The sequence below is a fragment of the Mastigoproctus giganteus genome, chromosome 2 (genome assembly GCF_048544385.1).
Source record: "Mastigoproctus giganteus isolate SK-2022 chromosome 2, ASM4854438v1, whole genome shotgun sequence".
NCBI classification, from domain to species: domain Eukaryota; kingdom Metazoa; phylum Arthropoda; class Arachnida; order Uropygi; family Thelyphonidae; genus Mastigoproctus; species Mastigoproctus giganteus.
This window is the reverse complement of record NC_143576.1, coordinates 254,705,899-254,720,894: the sequence shown is the minus strand read 5'-3', so window position 1 is coordinate 254,720,894 and position 14,996 is coordinate 254,705,899. Positions and strand designations below refer to the sequence as shown.

General features: G+C 36.3%; 1 protein-coding gene across 1 annotated transcript in view; it reads right to left on the bottom strand.

The window, feature by feature from the left end:
- Positions 1-11,332, bottom strand: part of LOC150090393 (5-aminolevulinate synthase, erythroid-specific, mitochondrial-like) — a 91,896-nt gene extending 80,564 nt beyond the window's left edge. Inside the window, exon 1 of the mRNA XM_090369099.1 lies at positions 11,162-11,332. The gene's annotated coding sequence lies outside the window, so the exon portion shown is untranslated. The remainder of the gene's footprint in view (positions 1-11,161) is intronic.
- Positions 11,333-14,996: the final 3,664 nt, after the last annotated feature.

The following is a 14,996-nucleotide window of genomic DNA, read 5'->3' as shown; positions in this document are numbered from 1 at the left end:
GGAGATCTGCATTTCTACTTCCTTGCGCTCATTTTAAAATCTGTTTAAAATATTTTCACTCCATTCCCCGCCTTAGTTCTATTTAATGCCTCTTTCCACCTAAATCAAACCACCATCTACCAAAAATTTTATTGCAGATTTATACAAGGTGAGTACCGCTTTTCTAAGCATTTGCTATTTATTTTTTTAGTCAGAATTATCACGGTATTATAAGGATACTATAATTTCACTAAAGACCTGGAGGTAATTGTGCAGTCAAATATGAAGTTTTCTGAGCAATGTAGACAGGCGGTCAGGAGAGCTCATGGAGTTTTGTCTATGATATACAGGAACTTTGCTAGAAGGAACAAGAAGGTAGTGATTATCCAGTTGTGTAAGGCAATGGTTAGGCCATATCTTGAGTACTGCATACAGGTCTAGTAGCCTCATAATAGGAAGGATGTAGGTCTGCTAGATCAGGTACAGAGAAGGGCAAGGAGATTGAAGGGAATGAAAGGGTGATCTTACCAAGACAGGCTTAAGTTTTACAAATTGCAGGACCTTCTATTGAGACTAGAGGAAAGTGGAGGAGAAATTGTTGAAGATAAACATAAAAAAGGCACCCGGGTGGATTAGACTAGGCATCTGCAAGGTGATTTTAGTGGGGGTGTTTAAGGCTTTCAATGGATTAAGCAAGCTCAATGCTGATAGCATTCTCCCCCTTGATCAGATTACACACAAGGGGACATAAATTCGAATTGAAAAATAATGATTGCAGAATAGAATGACTGCCTTCAGCTAGAGGGTGGTTGATTGTTGGAACAAACTTCCATCTGTTGTTGTGGAAGTGGGCAGTTTGAATAAATTCAAGGAAGAACTAGAAAAACTATTGGAGGGTTGGGCAAGTGACGTGGGAGGCTTTTTTTTGGCTGATGCTTTATAAGCTTGACCCCTTACATCATATTGCAGTAAGAATCTACAGATAGAGGAACCACTAGGTGGCAGTGAACACAGTGTGCTGAAGTGGGATTTACTCAAAGAGGTAACTACCATCAGGGGTAAAGGGAAAGGTTATTGCTTTCATAAAGGTGACTACGATGGTCTGAGAAAGTATTTAAATTCTATACAGTGGGACCAACTGATGATGTTACCAACAGCAAATTCAAAATGGGAAGCATTCAAAGAACTTATCTTGGAAGCTACTAGGCTTTACATACCAACTAAGAAATATTGTTCAAGGTTTAGGCCTAAATGGATGTCAGATGAACTAATGAGATATATCATAGAGAAGAAAAATGCTTGTGATACATATAAATTAACACGTGACACAGAAGCCTATGATAGATATAAGTTGATCTGTAACCAAGTTACAAAGGAGGTTAGGCAGGCGAAGGCAGATTATGAGAAATCTTTGGCAAAGGATGCAAAGAAAAACAGTAAAGAGTTCTTTTCTTATATAAACTCTAGAAGGAAGGGGATGAATCAGATTGGTCCACTTGATATCGATGGTTCAATTGTTTATGATCTTGCTCAGGTAGCTAACAAACTAAATGAATATTTTGCATCGACATTGACATATGAGGAGTTATTCGGCGAGGGGAATGCCAGAGGTGTATTCAACTCTGGCAGTATGCTAGATAATCTTGTAATAACTGAGAGTAAAGTGGAGGAGAAATTGTTGAAGATAAACACAAGAAAGGCACCTGGGGTGGATGGGATCTATCCAGTTATATTAAAGGAGGCAGCAAAGGAAGTAAGCAAACCCTTAGCCATAATTATGAGAGCTTCCTTGGACTCAGGGGAGGTATCCATAGACTGGAGATGTGCAAATGTAACCCCAATTCACAAAGGAGGATCAAAGGCTGACACAAGTAATTATAGACCTGTGAGTTTAACTTCTGTTCCAGGAAAATTAATGGAGGAACTGGTTAAGGAAGCACTGCAGGATCATCTGGACAAGACTTCAGTTATAGCTCGGACACAGCATGGTTTTGTTAAGGGGAAGTCTTGCCTGACAAATTTGATTGGATACTATGATGAAGTCACATAAGAACTGGATGCAAGGAATAACTTTGATATTATATACTTGGATCTTAGAAAGGCTTTTGATACTGTTGCACATGGAAGACTGCACAAATTGGAGCAGTGTGGCATTGGAGGCAAATTGCTGCTATGGATAAAAGGGTGGTTGAGGGGGAGAAGACAGAGAGTGGTAATCAACGGACACTGCTCATCGTGGACTAATGTTATTAGTGGAGTCCCTCAGGGTTCAGTGTTGAGTCCATTATTGTTTTCTGTATTTATAAATAATATTGATGATGGCATATCAAGCTTAATGTCCAAGTTTGCAGATGATACAAAGGTTGGCAGGGTTGTTAAGGACACTACTGACGCTACGCTGCTGCAACAGGATCTGGAAAGGTTGAGCAGATGGGCTGAGAGGTGACAAATGAAGTTTAACATTGACAAATGTAAAGTACTGCATATTGGAAACAGCAGCCCCAGAGCAACGTATCAACTCTGTGGTACTATACTGACAGTGGTAGAGAATGCAAAGAACCTGGGGGTAATTGTGCAGGCAGATATGAAGTTCTCTGAGCAGTGCAGATGGGCTGCAAGAGTGGCTCATGGTGTCTTATCAATGATATACAGGAATTTTTCTAGCAGGGATAAGGAGGTGATTATTCCCTTGTATAAGGCAATGGTCAGGCCACACCTTGAGTACTGTATACAGGTCTGGAGGCCTCATTTCAAGAAGGATGTAGAGCTGCTGGAACGAGTACAGAGAAGGGCAACAAGGTTAGTGAATGGAACAAAGGATTGCTCTTACGAAGAAAGGCTTAAGTTTTGTAAATTACGGTGTCTGGAGACTAGGCACCGATGAGGTGATCTGATAGAGGTGTATAAAGCCTTGAATGGTTTGAGCATGCTCAATGCTGATGGAATTCTGCCTCTTGCTCAGAATAATTACCTGAGAGGGCATAAATTCAAATTGAGGAAAGACAGATGTAGGATAGATGTCCGGAAATTTGTCTTTAGCCAGCGGGTAGTTTTTTTTTTTTTTTTTATGAGCCCAAACACGAAAGGTATCAAAACCAATGGTACTTAGTACCGTGCATGGGTTGATGGAGAAGTATGGGGAGAGGGGGATGCAGGAAACTTTGCTCTAGAGACTAAACATGGGTTTCACCACTTCAAGTCTCAGTTGGTTGGTGAAACAGACTTCCATCCTTTGTTGTGGAAGTTGATAGCCTAAATAAATTTAAGGCTCAGCTGGACAGGTATTTCGAATGAACGGAGGAGGGGTGAAGTGGAAGTTTTTTTTTTTTTTTTTTCTGACTGATGCTGCATAAGCTTGCTTTCTTGCATCATATGCCTCTACTAATGCTAATATGCCACTAACAATATAATAATATTATGCATTCTGGGGGAGGTGGGTATGAAGTGAATGATATGAAAGTCATGTTGAAAATAACATGAAAGGGTATAAATACAAAATATTATTAAAAAAAAAAAGGGGGGGGGGTTACATTTGGTCACTGCATGACTAACTTCTGGAATAAACCACCTCTTTGGCACCTCCGTAGCCAGGAGAAGCAGTGCGTAGCACACGCTTCTTGATTAGACTGGGGTTATAGCCAGTGAGCACCAAATATGGAGGATGCAGAAAGATCAGGGAATGACCACTGCATATCCCCGGAGCAATATGGCCTTAGTTGGTAATGCTCCTAAAAACCAAATAACAAACAAACCACCTCTGCTGAATGGGTAGAACTGATAATCTGATGAAGTTTAAAGAGCAGCTGGATCGTAGCTTCTGGTGGAAGGAAGATTATTATCGGCCCTGTAATGCAAGGAAGCCACATGTGCAGCAGCCTAAGTATTTATAATTGGCTGCTGCTCCAGCCAAAGTAAAAATAAATAAACAAGTAAACAAATAATAACAAATAAACAATAAAAGCTAATAATAAAAAAAGAAAAGATAGTATTTGTGTGTGTTTCCTTCTTCATATAGGTAACTATCCAGCCTCAAGCTGTTGGTCTCAACTATTCATGGAGAAGACATTCTTGTAATTAACAACTTACTGCCTAAAAGAAAACTTCCCTTAATCTAGTCTAAACTTTTTTTGCCCATAATCTGAATTTATGGCCCTAGTTCTGGAACAATATGATAAAATGAATGAAGGTGAAAATTTCACCTTTATTCATTTTACTATCTCCTCTCAAAGCCTTACAAACCATAATCAGATCTCCCTCTAAGCTGCCTAGTTCTGTAGCCAATATATTTGAAGTCTCCTCATATGTGCCTTTGTCCAGATCTCATAAACTGGCCTGCCTCTGGAACAATGAGATTATGATTTCCCTATCTCTACAAACAAATGTTCAGTAACTGACCACTATAACATCACAGAGCTTCCTTGCTGTCTGTCTACTGCTTGGAAAGCTTCACGTCGCCTGTTACTTTTCTTCTAAACATCTACTAGCTATATATGAATCTGAAAGTTACCCTACCATTGAATATTGCTCCCACATCTGCAGTGGTGCTCCTAAAACCTTTATACAGCTTTGTTCAAAAGAGGGCAGTCACGTTAATTAATGACCCATTTCTTACAAAGTTTTTCTACTGTCTGTTTCACAGATATTGTTTCTGCTGTATGACTTTTCTATAGATTCTTCCAAGACACTAAATTGGCATCTGTAATTCCCTCAATCTCTTCCACATCAGTCCAAACATGTGCCACAAAAAAGTCAGCATCCATTCACAGTTCAACTCCAAAATCATGGAACAATTCTTCCTCTTCTTCATTTATCTTCTACTTCTTTTTTTTGGAACAACTTTCCATCACATATATTTCCTGAAAATTACAATAAACAGAAATTTAAAGTCTAATTCTAACACACATCTTCTGTCATCAACCTTCAGCTTTCCACCCATATATGATAGTAAGTATTATAGGTTCTAATACCTTGCACATTTGGTATTAGCATTAGTTGAGAAATAGGATGCAAGAAAGCAAGCTTATACAACAGCCAAAAAAAAAAAAAAATAAATAAATATTCACATTTCACACCTCCGTTCTTTGCAAATACCTGTCCAGCTCAGCCTTAAATTTATTTAGGCTATCAACTTCCACAAAAAGATGGAAGTCTGTTCCACCAACCAACTACCCACTGGCTAAAGGCAAACTTCCGCACATCTATCCTACAACTGTGCTTCCTCAATTTGAATTTATGCCCTCTCAGGTGATTATTCTGACCAAGAGGAAGAATCCCATCAGCACTGAGCATGCTCAAACCATTCAAGGCTTTATACACCTCAGTTAGATCACCTCACAGGTGCCTAGTCTCCAGAATTTGCAAAACTTTAGCCTTTCTTCGTAAGAGCAACCCTTCGTTCCATTCACTAATCTTGTTGCCCTTCTCTGTACAAATCCAACAGCTCTACATCCTTCTTAAAATGAGGCATCCAGACCTATATACAGTACTCAAGGTGTGGCCTGACCATTGCCTTATACAAGGGGATAATCACCTCCTTATCCCTGCTAGAAAAATTCCTGTATATCATTGACAAGACACCATGAGCTACTCTTGCAGACTGTCTGCACAGCTCAGAAAACTTCATATCTGCCTGCATAATTACCTCCAGGTCCTTTTCTTTCTCTACCACTGTCAGTGTAGTACCACAGAGTTGATACGTTACTCTGGGGTTACTGCTTCCCATATGTAGTACTTTACATTTGTCAATGTTAAACTTCATTTGCCACCTCTCAGCCCATCTGCTCAACTTTTCTAGATCCTGTTGCAGCAGCATACTGTCATTAGTGTCCTTAACAACCCTGCCAACCTTTGTATCGTCTGCAAACTTGGACATTAAGTCTGATATACCATCATCAATATCATTTATAAATACAGAAAACAACAATGGACCCAATAGTGAACCCTGAGGGACTCCATTAATAACATTAGTCCACGATGAGCAGTGTCCATTGATTACCACTCTCTGTCTTCTCCCACTCAACCATCCCTTTATCCATAGCAGCAATTTGCCTCCAATGCCACACTGCTCCAATCTGTTCAGCAGTCTTCCAGGTGCAACAGTATCAAAAGCCTTTCTAAGATCCAAATATATGATATCAAAGTTATTCCCTGCATCCAGTTCCTTAGTGACCACATCATCGTATCCAATCAAATTGGTCAGACAAGACTTCCCCTTAACAAAACCATGCTGTGTCCAAGCTATAACTGAAGTCTTTTTTAGATAATCCTGTAGTGCCTCCATTAATTTCCCTGGAACAGAAGTTAAACTAACAGGTCTATTATTACTTGTGTCACCCTTTGATCCTCCTTTATGAATTGGGGTCACATTTGCACATCTCCAGTCCATGGGTACCTCCCCTAAGGCCAAAGAAGCTCTCATAATTATGGCTAAGGATTTACTTCCTTTGCTGCCTCCTTTAATATAACTGGATAGATCCCACCCACCCAGGTGCCTTTTTTATGTTTATCTTCAACAATTCCTCCTCCACTTTCCTCTCAGTTATTACAAAATCATCTAGCTCACTGCCAGAGTTTAACTCACCTCTGGAATTCCCCTCCCTGAATAACTCCTCATCGGTGAATGTAGATGCAAAATACTCATTTAGTTTGTTAGCCACCTGAGCATGGTCATCAACAGTTGTACCATCAATATCAAGTGGACCAATTTGATTCATCCCTTTCCTTCTAGAGTTTACATAGGTAAAGAACTCTTTGTTGTTTTTCTTTGCCAAAGATTTCTCATAATCTGCCTTTCTGACTTGGTTACAGACCAGCATGTCTCCCATTAATTTATATGTATCCCATGCATTTTCTTCTCTGCCACATATCTCATTAGTTCATCTGACATCCATTTAGGCTTAAACCTTGAACAATATTTCTTAGTTGGTATGTAAAGCCTAGTACCTTCCAAGATTAATTCTTTGAATGGCTCCCATTTTGAATTTGCTGATGGTAACATCATCAATTGGTCCCACCGTATAGAATTTAAATACTGTCTCAAACCACCGTAGTCACCTTTAAAAGGTAACTACCTGATGGTAGTTTTTTTTTTTTTTTTTTATGAAAACCCCAAACACGAAAGGTATCAAAACCTATAGTACTTAGTACCGTGCATGGGTTGAAAGAGAAGTATGGGGGGGGGATGCCGGAAACTTTGCTCTAGAGACTAAACATGGGTTTCACCACTTCAAGCCTCCAATAAGCAAAGTGGTGGTATTGCACCAGTTGATGAGAGTCATCTACCACCTACTAAATTACCTCTTTCCCACTTCAGCATACTGTGATCACTGCCACCTAATGGTTCCTTTATCTGCAGATTCTTAATGCATGAAGAATCACTACTGATAATCAGATCAAGAGTATTACTCCCTCTAGTTGCCTCCCAAACATGCTGATGTAGAAAACAATCATCCAGTAATTCCACAAAAGCCTTGCTACTGTGTGAGTGACCAACCCACAAATTCCAGTCAATATCTGGGAAATTAAAATCCTCCATTAAAAGACTCTCTGATTTACTGGCCCACTCATAAAAAATGAAAAAAATATATACATATTTCAGTGGTGGCTTTCTCGATATAAAACATAAACAGCATTATACTATTATCACATTTTTATTGTTTACTATTTGAATATTTTCTACTATTTAACATATGATTAAATATTTAAATGAGCCTGTGGGAATCAGGGCAATGCAAGGCATCAATTTTATAAAAATGGCTTACAACACCCATGTAGATGTTTGCTTAACCTTGCTTCCTTTTATTTTGCAAGTGAATCAGGTCTCTAGTTCCATGAGTGACCACAGGGAGTAACACATCATCATCATACTCAATGATAATTAGAAACTATTCAGAAGGAGTGGAATAAGTTAATGCCAGGTTATAATTATATCCAGGGCCAGATTAAGGATGAAATAGGCCCCCTGCCATATTTAAATTTGAGGGCCCTTTCCCAGCCATATTTAAATCTGAGGCCCCTTTATATATATATATATATATATATATATATATATATATATATATCTGATAATTAAAATAAATATGATATTTAAAATAAAAACATCAGCCAGTATTATACCTACATAGCCAGTATTATACCATATACCTACATAACCATATTTATTTATTTTTATTACTTTTGCCTAACTGTTATCTCACATAATATATATATATATATATATATATATATATATATAACTGCAAATAATTCCTTGATGAAAATGTAAAATAATAGGTCAAAACTGTTTTATGTTTTTTGACTTGAAAAATAAAGTAATAATAAAAACAATTTTATTGGAAACTTTTAATTTATTTATTGTACATAAAAAGATTTAAGAATAAAATTTAAACACTTAACAATTTAAATTTAAGTATGCTTTTATATTACACATTTTTTTGGTTTATTATTATTATTAGAAATTTTTATCACTACTTTAGAAAATATTTACACTGAAAATAAGGCCTCTCTTCGGGTCACACCCCTGCCATGGCTGGTTTGGCTGTAGCGTTAACATGGCCATGCTTATATCATGAAAATGGTAGTTTTGATTATCTGAGGAAATTACACTTATCCATTATTGTAATTATTTTCCACAGGCAACTTTTAAACTTTTTAAAGTTCAGTAAACCAATTTATATCATAACTAAATTACTACTAAGAAATATTTTTGGATAATCTTGTGGTTAGTAATACTCATATTATTTAAAGTGCAGTTTTACAATTGTGGGCATCTATAAACAAAAAAGTATTAAAATGGAGAACATGGAATTAGCCAGTTACAATTAAAAGTTTTTAATCTGTAGAATGTAGTCTGAAGAGATTTTCTACAATACCCTCTGAAAAGATTATCATTAAGCAAAAAAATTGCCAGCCAATTGGTATATATGCAATGAAATCTATATGAAAAAAAGTCATCCTTTTGAAATTTTATTCAAGGAAGCCTTCAAGATTTTATGGATTTTCAAATTTTGAATTTAAAAGCAAAATTTTTGGCTATCTTTTCAGTTTGAAAGCTAACTAAAATTAATTTGAATTCTCAAAATCAAGAAATTATACCAGACAAAATTACCAGTCACAAATTTGTAAAAAAAAGAATACAATGGAACTCTTTCCATTTATTTCCCTACATCTTCTGCTGGAGTTGGTGTGGCACACCAACTCCAGCAGAAGACTTCAATAAAGAAGAGGTTTAAAAGCAATCAGAGAATTTAGTTATGTTGTATTTTCCCTTCTATGTGATACAAGGAAGTCTGAAGCTTATGCTGCACCAGCCAAAAAAAAATTGAATGAGTACCCTGACAGAGAGAGAGAGAGAGAGAGAGAGAGAGAGAGAGAGAGAGAGGTAGCAGTGAATAACCAAAAGAGAGAAGAATGACGATATAAGCCAGGGTCCTGAGCTGGATATCGTCATTCTTCTCTCTTTTGGTGATTCCCTGCTACTTCTCTCTCTCTCTCTCTCTCTCTGTCTGTCAGGGTACTCAAATTTTTTTTTTTTGGGTGGTGTAGCATAAGCCTCAGGCTTCCTTCCATCATATGGCTAATAATAATAATTTATTATCATTAGCTATAGGGTGCAAAGAAGCCTGAGGCTTTTGCTGCACCAGCCAAAAAAATAAAAAATTCCTGAGTTACCCAGAGAGAGAGAGAGAGAGAGAGAGAGAGAGAGAGAGAATAATGATGATATCTAGCTCAGGACCCTGGTTGTACCAAGCCCATACTCACCAGAGTGAGCCCCTGAGGTTAAATTTTATCTGAAAATACTTTTCACTATTAAATTTTCAGCATTTTCTAATTTGTTTGCTTATCTTCTTATTTTGTGTGAATATTAAAGTGTTATATTTTCTTCATTCACTTTTTATTAATCTTAAGTATGATAGGGGCATGAGTCATTTTTGCCTTCAGAAAACATCCTGAATCTAACCTTTATTATCCTATGGAAAGGCTAGTACCCCTATCCAATTTCATCACAAAATAAAATGAAATCTGTTAGTAACTATCACCATTATAGTAAAGGAGTTAAATATTATATAATAAATTATTAAAATTGAAAACATTGAAAAAAAAAGGTGTTTTCAGAGAATTGTCATTCGGAGAACAGCAAAAAATGGCTAACGCCACTATTATATTTAAAGTTAACAAAAAAAAAAAAAAAAAAACATATAGTAGGGGTGTACTTCATTTTTGCCATCAGAAAACATTATTTTCCCAATGTTTTTTAATTTTAGCAATCATCTATATTTCACCTCTTTTACTGTAACAATGACAGTTACAAACATGCTTCATGATTTTTCTGATGAGAATACTAAAATACAAAACAGTAAGAGTTTGACTTGCATCACTCTGATTCTCACTGGCTCAAATGACCTTTATCATTGTATTATTACAGTTTTTTTGTGATCTTCTACTAAGTTGATTCAAAAATAATTTTATCCAGCTGTTTGCTAATCATTTTTGCTTGGTATACTTTTAGAACTAAGCAAAATATAACGTTTTCTTTTTATTTATGTATTTTTTAAAATTTATTTGTTGTTTTCATAATTCTGAATAATGTAAAGTACTGTATTAGTACCAATGGAGGAAGAGATTTCTGCAATGAGCTCCCTTCCCTAAACCAAATTAATATTGTTGCACACTTCGATACCGGTGTTTCTGACTTTTTCAAGTGGAAGTCATTGGAGGAAGTGATTGTTGGCTGAAACCAGACAACCCGAGAGAGAGAGATCCAATTTACCACAATTGTGGAGCTTATATAATACGGAGCAAAATACATGCGCAACAAATAAAACCAACATATCATATTGCTAAGGATTATGGAGCAGATGATCACTGAATCTGGAAGAGGATGGGGTCATTCACTAGTAACCACGGCCACAAATTTCATGTAAGTTTTGAAATATCTATAAGCTTAAAACCACTTTTAAGTATTTTATTTTTTTTTAAATCGTATTTTGTAAAAGGGACCACGTCTTCATCTCTCGAAAAAAACCAACGGTGGGCTGTATACTATCTACATCTGTTTCATCTTCAAAAAACCCAAAACAGTACTATATCTTTATGGCAACCCGGATTCAAATACAATATTGTGAATGTATATTACGATTTAATATAATATTAGGATTTAAAATCATAAGAATATTTTACTTACTTTCTTCTAATAGCCAATTCAAAGAGAAATACTGTAGTTAAATACGTGAACTCAATTACAAGGATTACAGTGCAGCCAGAAAATCCCTGATCTTTCTTGATTCCTGGAAGATTGTGTTAGGAACACTCGATGCATCCAACTGTATACACCTGCACGTTGCACACTTGGAAACACTGACGTCCAGTTTTTCGCTTCTACGTCTACACCATCGACCAATCACATTTCAAAGTCGAAATCTCCGCTTGTTTGATTTGACCTCAAAACGTTTATGCTAAAGGTTGCTGTTGCATAGTTGCATTGACGTCTAAAATATTTCAAAACTTTTCATTCAGGGAGCTTTGTCATGGTTTCTGGCATTCATAAGTAATTAAAGACAATGTATTTTATAACGTTTAGCAACTCCAAATCAGAGTGAAATTCCCAAAGAACGTTACAAACGAATCACTTGACATTTCCAGACATCACTTTACAGTATTTACACTAAAATAAGAAGAAAAATTATGTTCCATGTATCCATTGGCGAAACTACCATACTGCCAGGCCATATCGTTCTCAAAGTCTAAGAAAGGAACAGAATAGAATAGAAGGAATGGACAAAACAGTGGATAATACATTTATTTAATTCAACCATTCCTTTTTGCCTGTTACTTGTAATAATTTGTCTGCTTCTTCTTTAATTAATTAACCCTTCATTGGTCGCAAGGAACCCCTTAAGCAGACACGTGCCGGTTCACTATCTGGCGAGAATAGCTTGTCGTTTTTATCTGAGTGCACCAATCTTTTTCTTTCTTTTTTTTTTTTTTCTTATTACATGAAAGGTTATTACTATGTGAATGAAAGGCTATTTATAGCAAAATACATTAAGCATGTGATTATAATAAGAAACAATGAGGAAAAAATGAGTAAAAATATGTTGATTAAGTTAGTGTTCTTATTTGTTTATTTTATTGACTCACAGAAGTCCGTGTAACATTTCAATTTTTATTAAAAATTCAGGAGCAAAATAAAGCATACAAAACGTTGAAGGAACCTTGTAAAGATATGAACTGGCAGTGTAATGAAGTGGAAAATTACTTTATATATTATTAGTCAAATTATTAGTTAATTAGTAATTATTTGGTAACAAGCAGAGCCGGCGGAATACAGCAGGGCATAGGGGCGTCAACATCTGGGTACGCCAAAATTCAAAATTTTTATTATAATAATATTTAATAAAATTATCTCAATGGTGCAAATGCATTTCTGTTTAGGGGCGCCAAAAACCCTAGGGCCGCGTCTAGTAACAAGATATTTACTTTTCACTTCTATTAATCACAGAAAAAGGGAAAAAAATCTATTAATTTAAGAAGCAAAAATCGAATGCTCCTGAAATGTAACGCACAGCTAAGATTTGTTTTTTCTACATATCACATAGCATATCAATATTATGATATGCTATGTGATATATCATATATTATGACAGGAATCAGGGTATTCTACTGCAACAAGACTTACGACAACAAATTGGAAAGGTGGGCTGAGAGTGGCAATTGAGATTTAACATTGATAAATACAAAATACTGCATATGGGTAGCAGTAATGGCATGCCATTTGTTTGGCACTACACTCCAGGTAGTGGAGAACAAAAAAGACCCACGTGCAATTTACAGACTAATGGACTCGTGGAGCTCTGTCAATGATATACATACCTCGCGATAGCATAGTGTATAAGCACCACTTTCCCCACATCAGGTGGAAAAGATGCAAGTTCGAACCCTGTCAATGACGTGAGGAATTTTTATGGGCCTTTTACACAACGTAGATGAGTAAGTCGGTTTCCAAGCTCAATGCTGATGGGATTCTTCCTCTTGCTCAGACTACACGCATGAGGGGACACAATTTCAAAACTGAGGAAGGATGGTTGCACAATATATGTGCGGAAGTTTGCCTTTAGCCTGCGGGTGGTTGATTGCTGGAACAAACTTATATCTGTTTTGGAAGTTGATGGCTTAAATAAATTCACGGAGGAACTACACAAGCTATTTGATAGAATGAATAGGTGAAATGGGAAGTGTCGGGATTTTTCCTTTTTGGCTATATAAGCTTGCTTTCTTGCATCAATTTACCACTGCTGATACAAATGCTAATGCTATACTGCACAATGTATTTTACATCGATGATGAGCCTAAAACCCCACTACAACAATGATATGCATTTCAAGAATTTTACACGCAGACAGGGAGGTGAATATAACTATATAAATTTTTTGTTTATACTCAAGGACAGCACATATTGTCATCTGTCATATTAGGATAACCTGAGAATAAACCCATCTGCCCATACGTAATATGTTCAAAAATTTCGTGTATTCTGTAGTCGATTTGCTTGCTTTGATGGATGAAACATTCAAGTTTTTTTTTGGGGGGGGGGGATAGTTTTGCTGTTCTTTCCTGAGACCGACCGAACTTAGCCACGGAGTGAGAAGCCTATAAAAGTTCCTCGCGTCATTGACGGGACTCGAACCCTGGCTTTTTCCACCCGGAGGGGTAGAGTTCGGTGATTATAATGCTAATGCTACAATCGCAGAGCCAAGTAGAGTCAGGAAAGTTCACAAAGTAGAGAAAATACACGAACATCAATGTATTTAGCAGTCATGCGAGCTTGAACCATAGTCAACTCAAATTGCCATACAAATGTACCATCGCATTTAACCAATCAGCTACAGCGTTGTATAAGGAAATAAACTGCTCGACAAAATTAACAGAACACGTAGTAAACTTGATGTTACTCGTGCAGCCTGCGAAGAAGCAGGACAAAATTTGATACAGTGGGGTACCATAGAATAACGATACATTGAGGAGACAGCGAGAAACTTCGTACAGGTATCGGGGACATTTATAGGGATTGTATAAGAATTACGAAAAAAGTCACATTACAGCAGTAGTTTTCAACCGGGGTGGCGCAACAGCATTTCAGGGGTGCCACGTAATTTGGGTTTAAGTTACTTAAACATTTTTTTTTTAAATTTATATGTTTATTTAATTATAAAAAGGTACACAATATGTTTTTTTTAATTTTGTGGTAATCTATAATTGATGTTTACTTAGTACTTCTATATAAAGAATAAAATTATTACATATATATAATTTGTATTATGAATTGTAATTTTGTTTATAGTTATATTATTATAATAACTATCATATAACATATATTTTTAATATTATATATATATATATATATATAGTCTAAGTGATTTATCTATTTATAGGAGGCTAATATGTAAGATACTGAATCTATCGGATAGGATATTATGATGTGGTTACAAAGGAACTGGACGCAAAAAAATAATTTTGATATCATATATTTGTATTTCAGGAAAGCTTTTGACACTGTTCAGCATGAAAGACTATTGTACAAATTGGAGCAGAATGGTATTAAGGGTAAGTTGCTACAATGGATAAAAGGATGGTTAAGTGGGAGAAGACAGAGGGTGGTAATCAATGGGTGCTGCTCTTCGTGGACTAATGTTATTAGTAGAGTCCCACAGGGTTCGGTGTGGGGTCCACTGTTGTTTTGTATATTTATCAATGATATTGATGAAGGTATATCAGGCTTAATGTTGAAGTTTGCACAAGATACAAAGGTTGGCAGGGTTGTTAATGACAGTAATGGCAGTGTGCTACTGCAACAGGATCTAGATAATTTGGTCAGATGGGCTAAGAAGTGGCAACTGAAGTTTAACCTTGACAAATGCAAAGTACTGCATATGGGTAGAAGTAACCCCAGAGAAACGTACCAACTGTGTGGTACTACACTTAAGGTGGTAGAAAATGAAAAAGACCTGGGAGTAATTGTG